The sequence below is a fragment of the Schistocerca serialis genome, chromosome 4 (genome assembly GCF_023864345.2).
Source record: "Schistocerca serialis cubense isolate TAMUIC-IGC-003099 chromosome 4, iqSchSeri2.2, whole genome shotgun sequence".
NCBI lineage: Eukaryota > Metazoa > Arthropoda > Insecta > Orthoptera > Acrididae > Schistocerca > Schistocerca serialis.
This window is the reverse complement of record NC_064641.1, coordinates 36,101,131-36,110,611: the sequence shown is the minus strand read 5'-3', so window position 1 is coordinate 36,110,611 and position 9,481 is coordinate 36,101,131. Positions and strand designations below refer to the sequence as shown.

The following is a 9,481-nucleotide window of genomic DNA, read 5'->3' as shown; positions in this document are numbered from 1 at the left end:
CGAGATGCAATTACTGTCAGCACCGGGATAAAGGGAGAAGAGGCACTGGTCCGCTGTTGGGCTGCTACCAGCGTCAGTGGCAAGTCGGTGAAGTCGCCAGTTGCGCCAGAAGCCAGCAATTACGCGTTCCAGTTATTCACATTGCCTGCAGCTGCTCCATCCCCCAACAAGTGTGAGCCCGGATAGCTCAGTCGGTAGAGCATTAGGCTTTTAACCTAAGGGTCCAGGGTTCGAGTCCCTGTCCGGGCGAAGATTTTAACGCTTCCGTAATGGCTCGTCTCGTAGCGCTGGTAGCCCTGCCGTAATCAGTGCACGGAGTTCGTTTCCTGTCAACATACTGCGCAGAACGGTTTGAGTTTTCATGATTCGAGGGAACTTTTGGCTGCGAGCAGTCGTGGCCGAGTGGTTAAGGCGTCTGACTAGAAATCTGATTCCCTCTGGGAGCGTAGGTTCGAGTCCTACCGACTGCGTCTCTTTTTTTTATTTTTTTGTTTAAGAAGAAGGAGCAGAAAATTTCGCAGTTTGCCTGTCGTTTTGGTACTTCGCTACACCTCACCTCTCACAGCCGTTTATATCGCCTGTCCTCTTGATAAGGGCGAATTCCAAGCGTCAGCTTTCGCGTCAGCCGAGCAAAGTCGGGACAAGTCGGGACATACTACAGGATGGCCTGCGTGGAGCAACGACGGAAAGAAAACGTTAATTTAACAGCACGTGGCTCACATACTCATACGTAAAAATTTGCGCCCGTTGCGGTGGCCGGGAATCGAACCCGGATCAACTGCTTGGAAGGCAACTATGCTCACCATTACACCACCACCGCACAGCCGCTGCCCGTGACGCCGCGCTGTGTCGGCTTCCCGCCCGCCGGCAGCGGCCCACGGTGATAGTAGCTGTAGGCGCTTTACGAGGTAGGAGGGTGCATCCACACGCGTTCGGGCAGCGCCTCCACGCACGCTGCGTCTTTGGGCAAGACTCGTCGCCGCGGCCGCAAGGTTACTCACACGATAGTGATGAGCGGTCGCTTTAAGGCAGTGTAGTGGGGGACTCCGCGTGTGTAGCACTTTTTTCGGTTGTATCCGGCGTCGTTGGGTGGCAATCCCACTTTCCCTGCAGACAGCTACTCTGGAATATGCTCGGGAAGCACGGTCGACCGCCCCCAACAAATGCAACTAAAAAAATGAGAACAACAACAAAAAAAGCGGCAGGTTGTTCGCCTACCACGCGGGCGGCCCGGGTTCGATTCCCGGCCGATGCATCGTTTTGCTGTTCTCGCTATAATGCTGCCGCGCCGATTGCTCGTTTGAGCTGCGTCAGCCTCAGAAATGTATAGCAGGATTCGCTGTGAGAAGAACCAAACACGCAGCACGCAAGAGACCGTACTTGGACGGACGCGTGCTATTTCTGAACTCTAGCGTCAGCCTGGCCCTACAGGCCGCTGTGTTCAGGTGCCGCAAGGGCGATGTACTGTAACCTCAGGCAGTGCTGCTTTCCGTTGGAAAAGCCGCGGCAGCAGTTTAATCTAGCAATTCGGGAAAGCACGTGTAGCAACACAACAGATTCTTGAGAAAGCGCAAACTGTCTATCTCTAATATGCGAGGCTTACCAAGTTTCCTGGGACGTTGGTTGCAGACGTGCCTCGGTAGCGCAGTGGGCAGCGCGTAAGTCTCATAATCTTAAGGTCGTGAGTTCGATCCTCACCCGGGGCATATAATTTGCTGTACATCATGGCTGAATTAACGGCGTTGCTGTTGCTAGGGAACGAACTGAATTGTCGTTTGTTATCCACAAGGAGTCCACGCCTCAGCGTCAAAATGTTTACATCCAGCTATGGCAAGGTACAGCTTTGACCTTTCTCCTCCCCTGTTATGAGTAAAATATGATGCAAACAGCAATGAATAGTCAGTTTCGAGCTGTGCGCCATGCCAGTCTGTAGGCGCAAATATGCTCGCAAACAGAGAACACCACTGAGTCCGGATTCAGCACGAAATGCCAGAGGAGAGGGAGTAAATCTGACACTTATCGAGCAAATCCGGTGTGGTCTAGTGGCTAGGATACCTGGCTTTCACCCAGGAGGCCAGGGTTCGATTCCCGGTACCGGAAGCGAAGTTTTTGCGCACACGACCCTCCATGTTTTGGCCCTCCAACCCTCGTTTGTCGCCCTCCTTCCGGAGCTTCAACCGAGCGTAATCGGGGAAAAAAGGCACGAGATGCAATTACTGTCAGCACCGGGATAAAGGGAGAAGAGGCACTGGTCCGCTGTTGGGCTGCTACCAGCGTCAGTGGCAAGTCGGTGAAGTCGCCAGTTGCGCCAGAAGCCAGCAATTACGCGTTCCAGTTATTCACATTGCCTGCAGCTGCTCCATCCCCCAACAAGTGTGAGCCCGGATAGCTCAGTCGGTAGAGCATTAGGCTTTTAACCTAAGGGTCCAGGGTTCGAGTCCCTGTCCGGGCGAAGATTTTAACGCTTCCGTAATGGCTCGTCTCGTAGCGCTGGTAGCCCTGCCGTAATCAGTGCACGGAGTTCGTTTCCTGTCAACATACTGCGCAGAACGGTTTGAGTTTTCACGATTCGAGGGAACTTTTGGCTGCGAGCAGTCGTGGCCGAGTGGTTAAGGCGTCTGACTAGAAATCTGATTCCCTCTGGGAGCGTAGGTTCGAGTCCTACCGACTGCGTCTCTTTTTTTTATTTTTTTGTTTAAGAAGAAGGAGCAGAAAATTTCGCAGTTTGCCTGTCGTTTTGGTACTTCGCTACACCTCACCTCTCACAGCCGTTTATATCGCCTGTCCTCTTGATAAGGGCGAATTCCAAGCGTCAGCTTTCGCGTCAGCCGAGCAAAGTCGGGACAAGTCGGGACATACTACAGGATGGCCTGCGTGGAGCAACGACGGAAAGAAAACGTTAATTTAACAGCACGTGGCTCACATACTCATACGTAAAAATTTGCGCCCGTTGCGGTGGCCGGGAATCGAACCCGGATCAACTGCTTGGAAGGCAACTATGCTCACCATTACACCACCACCGCACAGCCGCTGCCCGTGACGCCGCGCTGTGTCGGCTTCCCGCCCGCCGGCAGCGGCCCACGGTGATAGTAGCTGTAGGCGCTTTACGAGGTAGGAGGGTGCATCCACACGCGTTCGGGCAGCGCCTCCACGCACGCTGCGTCTTTGGGCAAGACTCGTCGCCGCGGCCGCAAGGTTACTCACACGATAGTGATGAGCGGTCGCTTTAAGGCAGTGTAGTGGGGGACTCCGCGTGTGTAGCACTTTTTTCGGTTGTATCCGGCGTCGTTGGGTGGCAATCCCACTTTCCCTGCAGACAGCTACTCTGGAATATGCTCGGGAAGCACGGTCGACCGCCCCCAACAAATGCAACTAAAAAAATGAGAACAACAACAAAAAAAGCGGCAGGTTGTTCGCCTACCACGCGGGCGGCCCGGGTTCGATTCCCGGCCGATGCATCGTTTTGCTGTTCTCGCTATAATGCTGCCGCGCCGATTGCTCGTTTGAGCTGCGTCAGCCTCAGAAATGTATAGCAGGATTCGCTGTGAGAAGAACCAAACACGCAGCACGCAAGAGACCGTACTTGGACGGACGCGTGCTATTTCTGAACTCTAGCGTCAGCCTGGCCCTACAGGCCGCTGTGTTCAGGTGCCGCAAGGGCGATGTACTGTAACCTCAGGCAGTGCTGCTTTCCGTTGGAAAAGCCGCGGCAGCAGTTTAATCTAGCAATTCGGGAAAGCACGTGTAGCAACACAACAGATTCTTGAGAAAGCGCAAACTGTCTATCTCTAATATGCGAGGCTTACCAAGTTTCCTGGGACGTTGGTTGCAGACGTGCCTCGGTAGCGCAGTGGGCAGCGCGTAAGTCTCATAATCTTAAGGTCGTGAGTTCGATCCTCACCCGGGGCATATAATTTGCTGTACATCATGGCTGAATTAACGGCGTTGCTGTTGCTAGGGAACGAACTGAATTGTCGTTTGTTATCCACAAGGAGTCCACGCCTCAGCGTCAAAATGTTTACATCCAGCTATGGCAAGGTACAGCTTTGACCTTTCTCCTCCCCTGTTATGAGTAAAATATGATGCAAACAGCAATGAATAGTCAGTTTCGAGCTGTGCGCCATGCCAGTCTGTAGGCGCAAATATGCTCGCAAACAGAGAACACCACTGAGTCCGGATTCAGCACGAAATGCCAGAGGAGAGGGAGTAAATCTGACACTTATCGAGCAAATCCGGTGTGGTCTAGTGGCTAGGATACCTGGCTTTCACCCAGGAGGCCAGGGTTCGATTCCCGGTACCGGAAGCGAAGTTTTTGCGCACACGACCCTCCATGTTTTGGCCCTCCAACCCTCGTTTGTCGCCCTCCTTCCGGAGCTTCAACCGAGCGTAATCGGGGAAAAAAGGCACGAGATGCAATTACTGTCAGCACCGGGATAAAGGGAGAAGAGGCACTGGTCCGCTGTTGGGCTGCTACCAGCGTCAGTGGCAAGTCGGTGAAGTCGCCAGTTGCGCCAGAAGCCAGCAATTACGCGTTCCAGTTATTCACATTGCCTGCAGCTGCTCCATCCCCCAACAAGTGTGAGCCCGGATAGCTCAGTCGGTAGAGCATTAGGCTTTTAACCTAAGGGTCCAGGGTTCGAGTCCCTGTCCGGGCGAAGATTTTAACGCTTCCGTAATGGCTCGTCTCGTAGCGCTGGTAGCCCTGCCGTAATCAGTGCACGGAGTTCGTTTCCTGTCAACATACTGCGCAGAACGGTTTGAGTTTTCACGATTCGAGGGAACTTTTGGCTGCGAGCAGTCGTGGCCGAGTGGTTAAGGCGTCTGACTAGAAATCTGATTCCCTCTGGGAGCGTAGGTTCGAGTCCTACCGACTGCGTCTCTTTTTTTTATTTTTTTGTTTAAGAAGAAGGAGCAGAAAATTTCGCAGTTTGCCTGTCGTTTTGGTACTTCGCTACACCTCACCTCTCACAGCCGTTTATATCGCCTGTCCTCTTGATAAGGGCGAATTCCAAGCGTCAGCTTTCGCGTCAGCCGAGCAAAGTCGGGACAAGTCGGGACATACTACAGGATGGCCTGCGTGGAGCAACGACGGAAAGAAAACGTTAATTTAACAGCACGTGGCTCACATACTCATACGTAAAAATTTGCGCCCGTTGCGGTGGCCGGGAATCGAACCCGGATCAACTGCTTGGAAGGCAACTATGCTCACCATTACACCACCACCGCACAGCCGCTGCCCGTGACGCCGCGCTGTGTCGGCTTCCCGCCCGCCGGCAGCGGCCCACGGTGATAGTAGCTGTAGGCGCTTTACGAGGTAGGAGGGTGCATCCACACGCGTTCGGGCAGCGCCTCCACGCACGCTGCGTCTTTGGGCAAGACTCGTCGCCGCGGCCGCAAGGTTACTCACACGATAGTGATGAGCGGTCGCTTTAAGGCAGTGTAGTGGGGGACTCCGCGTGTGTAGCACTTTTTTCGGTTGTATCCGGCGTCGTTGGGTGGCAATCCCACTTTCCCTGCAGACAGCTACTCTGGAATATGCTCGGGAAGCACGGTCGACCGCCCCCAACAAATGCAACTAAAAAAATGAGAACAACAACAAAAAAAGCGGCAGGTTGTTCGCCTACCACGCGGGCGGCCCGGGTTCGATTCCCGGCCGATGCATCGTTTTGCTGTTCTCGCTATAATGCTGCCGCGCCGATTGCTCGTTTGAGCTGCGTCAGCCTCAGAAATGTATAGCAGGATTCGCTGTGAGAAGAACCAAACACGCAGCACGCAAGAGACCGTACTTGGACGGACGCGTGCTATTTCTGAACTCTAGCGTCAGCCTGGCCCTACAGGCCGCCGTGTTCAGGTGCCGCAAGGGCGATGTACTGTAACCTCAGGCAGTGCTGCTTTCCGTTGGAAAAGCCGCGGCAGCAGTTTAATCTAGCAATTCGGGAAAGCACGTGTAGCAACACAACAGATTCTTGAGAAAGCGCAAACTGTCTATCTCTAATATGCGAGGCTTACCAAGTTTCCTGGGACGTTGGTTGCAGACGTGCCTCGGTAGCGCAGTGGGCAGCGCGTAAGTCTCATAATCTTAAGGTCGTGAGTTCGATCCTCACCCGGGGCATATAATTTGCTGTACATCATGGCTGAATTAACGGCGTTGCTGTTGCTAGGGAACGAACTGAATTGTCGTTTGTTATCCACAAGGAGTCCACGCCTCAGCGTCAAAATGTTTACATCCAGCTATGGCAAGGTACAGCTTTGACCTTTCTCCTCCCCTGTTATGAGTAAAATATGATGCAAACAGCAATGAATAGTCAGTTTCGAGCTGTGCGCCATGCCAGTCTGTAGGCGCAAATATGCTCGCAAACAGAGAACACCACTGAGTCCGGATTCAGCACGAAATGCCAGAGGAGAGGGAGTAAATCTGACACTTATCGAGCAAATCCGGTGTGGTCTAGTGGCTAGGATACCTGGCTTTCACCCAGGAGGCCAGGGTTCGATTCCCGGTACCGGAAGCGAAGTTTTTGCGCACACGACCCTCCATGTTTTGGCCCTCCAACCCTCGTTTGTCGCCCTCCTTCCGGAGCTTCAACCGAGCGTAATCGGGGAAAAAAGGCACGAGATGCAATTACTGTCAGCACCGGGATAAAGGGAGAAGAGGCACTGGTCCGCTGTTGGGCTGCTACCAGCGTCAGTGGCAAGTCGGTGAAGTCGCCAGTTGCGCCAGAAGCCAGCAATTACGCGTTCCAGTTATTCACATTGCCTGCAGCTGCTCCATCCCCCAACAAGTGTGAGCCCGGATAGCTCAGTCGGTAGAGCATTAGGCTTTTAACCTAAGGGTCCAGGGTTCGAGTCCCTGTCCGGGCGAAGATTTTAACGCTTCCGTAATGGCTCGTCTCGTAGCGCTGGTAGCCCTGCCGTAATCAGTGCACGGAGTTCGTTTCCTGTCAACATACTGCGCAGAACGGTTTGAGTTTTCACGATTCGAGGGAACTTTTGGCTGCGAGCAGTCGTGGCCGAGTGGTTAAGGCGTCTGACTAGAAATCTGATTCCCTCTGGGAGCGTAGGTTCGAGTCCTACCGACTGCGTCTCTTTTTTTTATTTTTTTGTTTAAGAAGAAGGAGCAGAAAATTTCGCAGTTTGCCTGTCGTTTTGGTACTTCGCTACACCTCACCTCTCACAGCCGTTTATATCGCCTGTCCTCTTGATAAGGGCGAATTCCAAGCGTCAGCTTTCGCGTCAGCCGAGCAAAGTCGGGACAAGTCGGGACATACTACAGGATGGCCTGCGTGGAGCAACGACGGAAAGAAAACGTTAATTTAACAGCACGTGGCTCACATACTCATACGTAAAAATTTGCGCCCGTTGCGGTGGCCGGGAATCGAACCCGGATCAACTGCTTGGAAGGCAACTATGCTCACCATTACACCACCACCGCACAGCCGCTGCCCGTGACGCCGCGCTGTGTCGGCTTCCCGCCCGCCGGCAGCGGCCCACGGTGATAGTAGCTGTAGGCGCTTTACGAGGTAGGAGGGTGCATCCACACGCGTTCGGGCAGCGCCTCCACGCACGCTGCGTCTTTGGGCAAGACTCGTCGCCGCGGCCGCAAGGTTACTCACACGATAGTGATGAGCGGTCGCTTTAAGGCAGTGTAGTGGGGGACTCCGCGTGTGTAGCACTTTTTTCGGTTGTATCCGGCGTCGTTGGGTGGCAATCCCACTTTCCCTGCAGACAGCTACTCTGGAATATGCTCGGGAAGCACGGTCGACCGCCCCCAACAAATGCAACTAAAAAAATGAGAACAACAACAAAAAAAGCGGCAGGTTGTTCGCCTACCACGCGGGCGGCCCGGGTTCGATTCCCGGCCGATGCATCGTTTTGCTGTTCTCGCTATAATGCTGCCGCGCCGATTGCTCGTTTGAGCTGCGTCAGCCTCAGAAATGTATAGCAGGATTCGCTGTGAGAAGAACCAAACACGCAGCACGCAAGAGACCGTACTTGGACGGACGCGTGCTATTTCTGAACTCTAGCGTCAGCCTGGCCCTACAGGCCGCTGTGTTCAGGTGCCGCAAGGGCGATGTACTGTAACCTCAGGCAGTGCTGCTTTCCGTTGGAAAAGCCGCGGCAGCAGTTTAATCTAGCAATTCGGGAAAGCACGTGTAGCAACACAACAGATTCTTGAGAAAGCGCAAACTGTCTATCTCTAATATGCGAGGCTTACCAAGTTTCCTGGGACGTTGGTTGCAGACGTGCCTCGGTAGCGCAGTGGGCAGCGCGTAAGTCTCATAATCTTAAGGTCGTGAGTTCGATCCTCACCCGGGGCATATAATTTGCTGTACATCATGGCTGAATTAACGGCGTTGCTGTTGCTAGGGAACGAACTGAATTGTCGTTTGTTATCCACAAGGAGTCCACGCCTCAGCGTCAAAATGTTTACATCCAGCTATGGCAAGGTACAGCTTTGACCTTTCTCCTCCCCTGTTATGAGTAAAATATGATGCAAACAGCAATGAATAGTCAGTTTCGAGCTGTGCGCCATGCCAGTCTGTAGGCGCAAATATGCTCGCAAACAGAGAACACCACTGAGTCCGGATTCAGCACGAAATGCCAGAGGAGAGGGAGTAAATCTGACACTTATCGAGCAAATCCGGTGTGGTCTAGTGGCTAGGATACCTGGCTTTCACCCAGGAGGCCAGGGTTCGATTCCCGGTACCGGAAGCGAAGTTTTTGCGCACACGACCCTCCATGTTTTGGCCCTCCAACCCTCGTTTGTCGCCCTCCTTCCGGAGCTTCAACCGAGCGTAATCGGGGAAAAAAGGCACGAGATGCAATTACTGTCAGCACCGGGATAAAGGGAGAAGAGGCACTGGTCCGCTGTTGGGCTGCTACCAGCGTCAGTGGCAAGTCGGTGAAGTCGCCAGTTGCGCCAGAAGCCAGCAATTACGCGTTCCAGTTATTCACATTGCCTGCAGCTGCTCCATCCCCCAACAAGTGTGAGCCCGGATAGCTCAGTCGGTAGAGCATTAGGCTTTTAACCTAAGGGTCCAGGGTTCGAGTCCCTGTCCGGGCGAAGATTTTAACGCTTCCGTAATGGCTCGTCTCGTAGCGCTGGTAGCCCTGCCGTAATCAGTGCACGGAGTTCGTTTCCTGTCAACATACTGCGCAGAACGGTTTGAGTTTTCACGATTCGAGGGAACTTTTGGCTGCGAGCAGTCGTGGCCGAGTGGTTAAGGCGTCTGACTAGAAATCTGATTCCCTCTGGGAGCGTAGGTTCGAGTCCTACCGACTGCGTCTCTTTTTTTTATTTTTTTGTTTAAGAAGAAGGAGCAGAAAATTTCGCAGTTTGCCTGTCGTTTTGGTACTTCGCTACACCTCACCTCTCACAGCCGTTTATATCGCCTGTCCTCTTGATAAGGGCGAATTCCAAGCGTCAGCTTTCGCGTCAGCCGAGCAAAGTCGGGACAAGTCGGGACATACTACAGGATGGCCT

At 53.5% G+C, this 9,481-nt stretch overlaps 22 non-coding genes across 22 annotated transcripts; 18 read left to right on the top strand and 4 right to left on the bottom strand.

Moving 5' to 3' along the window:
- The first annotated feature begins 176 nt into the window (after positions 1–176).
- Trnak-uuu (transfer RNA lysine (anticodon UUU)) lies at positions 177–249 on the top strand. Its single transcript has one exon. It is a non-coding gene; the product is annotated as a tRNA-Lys (tRNA).
- Positions 250–388: 139 nt separating this feature from the next.
- On the top strand, positions 389–470 carry Trnas-aga (transfer RNA serine (anticodon AGA)). Its single transcript has one exon. It is a non-coding gene; the product is annotated as a tRNA-Ser (tRNA).
- A 278-nt stretch (positions 471–748) lies between these two features.
- On the bottom strand, positions 749–820 carry Trnag-ucc (transfer RNA glycine (anticodon UCC)). Its single transcript has one exon. It is a non-coding gene; the product is annotated as a tRNA-Gly (tRNA).
- Positions 821–1,633: 813 nt separating this feature from the next.
- Positions 1,634–1,706, top strand: Trnam-cau (transfer RNA methionine (anticodon CAU)). Its single transcript has one exon. It is a non-coding gene; the product is annotated as a tRNA-Met (tRNA).
- A 322-nt stretch (positions 1,707–2,028) lies between these two features.
- Trnae-uuc (transfer RNA glutamic acid (anticodon UUC)) lies at positions 2,029–2,100 on the top strand. Its single transcript has one exon. It is a non-coding gene; the product is annotated as a tRNA-Glu (tRNA).
- A 279-nt stretch (positions 2,101–2,379) lies between these two features.
- Trnak-uuu (transfer RNA lysine (anticodon UUU)) lies at positions 2,380–2,452 on the top strand. The gene has a single exon. It is a non-coding gene; the product is annotated as a tRNA-Lys (tRNA).
- Positions 2,453–2,591: 139 nt separating this feature from the next.
- Positions 2,592–2,673, top strand: Trnas-aga (transfer RNA serine (anticodon AGA)). Its single transcript has one exon. It is a non-coding gene; the product is annotated as a tRNA-Ser (tRNA).
- A 278-nt stretch (positions 2,674–2,951) lies between these two features.
- Trnag-ucc (transfer RNA glycine (anticodon UCC)) lies at positions 2,952–3,023 on the bottom strand. The gene has a single exon. It is a non-coding gene; the product is annotated as a tRNA-Gly (tRNA).
- An 813-nt stretch (positions 3,024–3,836) lies between these two features.
- On the top strand, positions 3,837–3,909 carry Trnam-cau (transfer RNA methionine (anticodon CAU)). Its single transcript has one exon. It is a non-coding gene; the product is annotated as a tRNA-Met (tRNA).
- Positions 3,910–4,231: 322 nt separating this feature from the next.
- Trnae-uuc (transfer RNA glutamic acid (anticodon UUC)) lies at positions 4,232–4,303 on the top strand. The gene has a single exon. It is a non-coding gene; the product is annotated as a tRNA-Glu (tRNA).
- Positions 4,304–4,582: 279 nt separating this feature from the next.
- Positions 4,583–4,655, top strand: Trnak-uuu (transfer RNA lysine (anticodon UUU)). Its single transcript has one exon. It is a non-coding gene; the product is annotated as a tRNA-Lys (tRNA).
- Positions 4,656–4,794: 139 nt separating this feature from the next.
- Positions 4,795–4,876, top strand: Trnas-aga (transfer RNA serine (anticodon AGA)). The gene has a single exon. It is a non-coding gene; the product is annotated as a tRNA-Ser (tRNA).
- A 278-nt stretch (positions 4,877–5,154) lies between these two features.
- Positions 5,155–5,226, bottom strand: Trnag-ucc (transfer RNA glycine (anticodon UCC)). The gene has a single exon. It is a non-coding gene; the product is annotated as a tRNA-Gly (tRNA).
- Positions 5,227–6,039: 813 nt separating this feature from the next.
- On the top strand, positions 6,040–6,112 carry Trnam-cau (transfer RNA methionine (anticodon CAU)). Its single transcript has one exon. It is a non-coding gene; the product is annotated as a tRNA-Met (tRNA).
- A 322-nt stretch (positions 6,113–6,434) lies between these two features.
- On the top strand, positions 6,435–6,506 carry Trnae-uuc (transfer RNA glutamic acid (anticodon UUC)). Its single transcript has one exon. It is a non-coding gene; the product is annotated as a tRNA-Glu (tRNA).
- Positions 6,507–6,785: 279 nt separating this feature from the next.
- On the top strand, positions 6,786–6,858 carry Trnak-uuu (transfer RNA lysine (anticodon UUU)). The gene has a single exon. It is a non-coding gene; the product is annotated as a tRNA-Lys (tRNA).
- A 139-nt stretch (positions 6,859–6,997) lies between these two features.
- Positions 6,998–7,079, top strand: Trnas-aga (transfer RNA serine (anticodon AGA)). Its single transcript has one exon. It is a non-coding gene; the product is annotated as a tRNA-Ser (tRNA).
- Positions 7,080–7,357: 278 nt separating this feature from the next.
- Trnag-ucc (transfer RNA glycine (anticodon UCC)) lies at positions 7,358–7,429 on the bottom strand. The gene has a single exon. It is a non-coding gene; the product is annotated as a tRNA-Gly (tRNA).
- Positions 7,430–8,242: 813 nt separating this feature from the next.
- On the top strand, positions 8,243–8,315 carry Trnam-cau (transfer RNA methionine (anticodon CAU)). The gene has a single exon. It is a non-coding gene; the product is annotated as a tRNA-Met (tRNA).
- A 322-nt stretch (positions 8,316–8,637) lies between these two features.
- Trnae-uuc (transfer RNA glutamic acid (anticodon UUC)) lies at positions 8,638–8,709 on the top strand. Its single transcript has one exon. It is a non-coding gene; the product is annotated as a tRNA-Glu (tRNA).
- Positions 8,710–8,988: 279 nt separating this feature from the next.
- Positions 8,989–9,061, top strand: Trnak-uuu (transfer RNA lysine (anticodon UUU)). The gene has a single exon. It is a non-coding gene; the product is annotated as a tRNA-Lys (tRNA).
- A 139-nt stretch (positions 9,062–9,200) lies between these two features.
- Trnas-aga (transfer RNA serine (anticodon AGA)) lies at positions 9,201–9,282 on the top strand. The gene has a single exon. It is a non-coding gene; the product is annotated as a tRNA-Ser (tRNA).
- Positions 9,283–9,481: the final 199 nt, after the last annotated feature.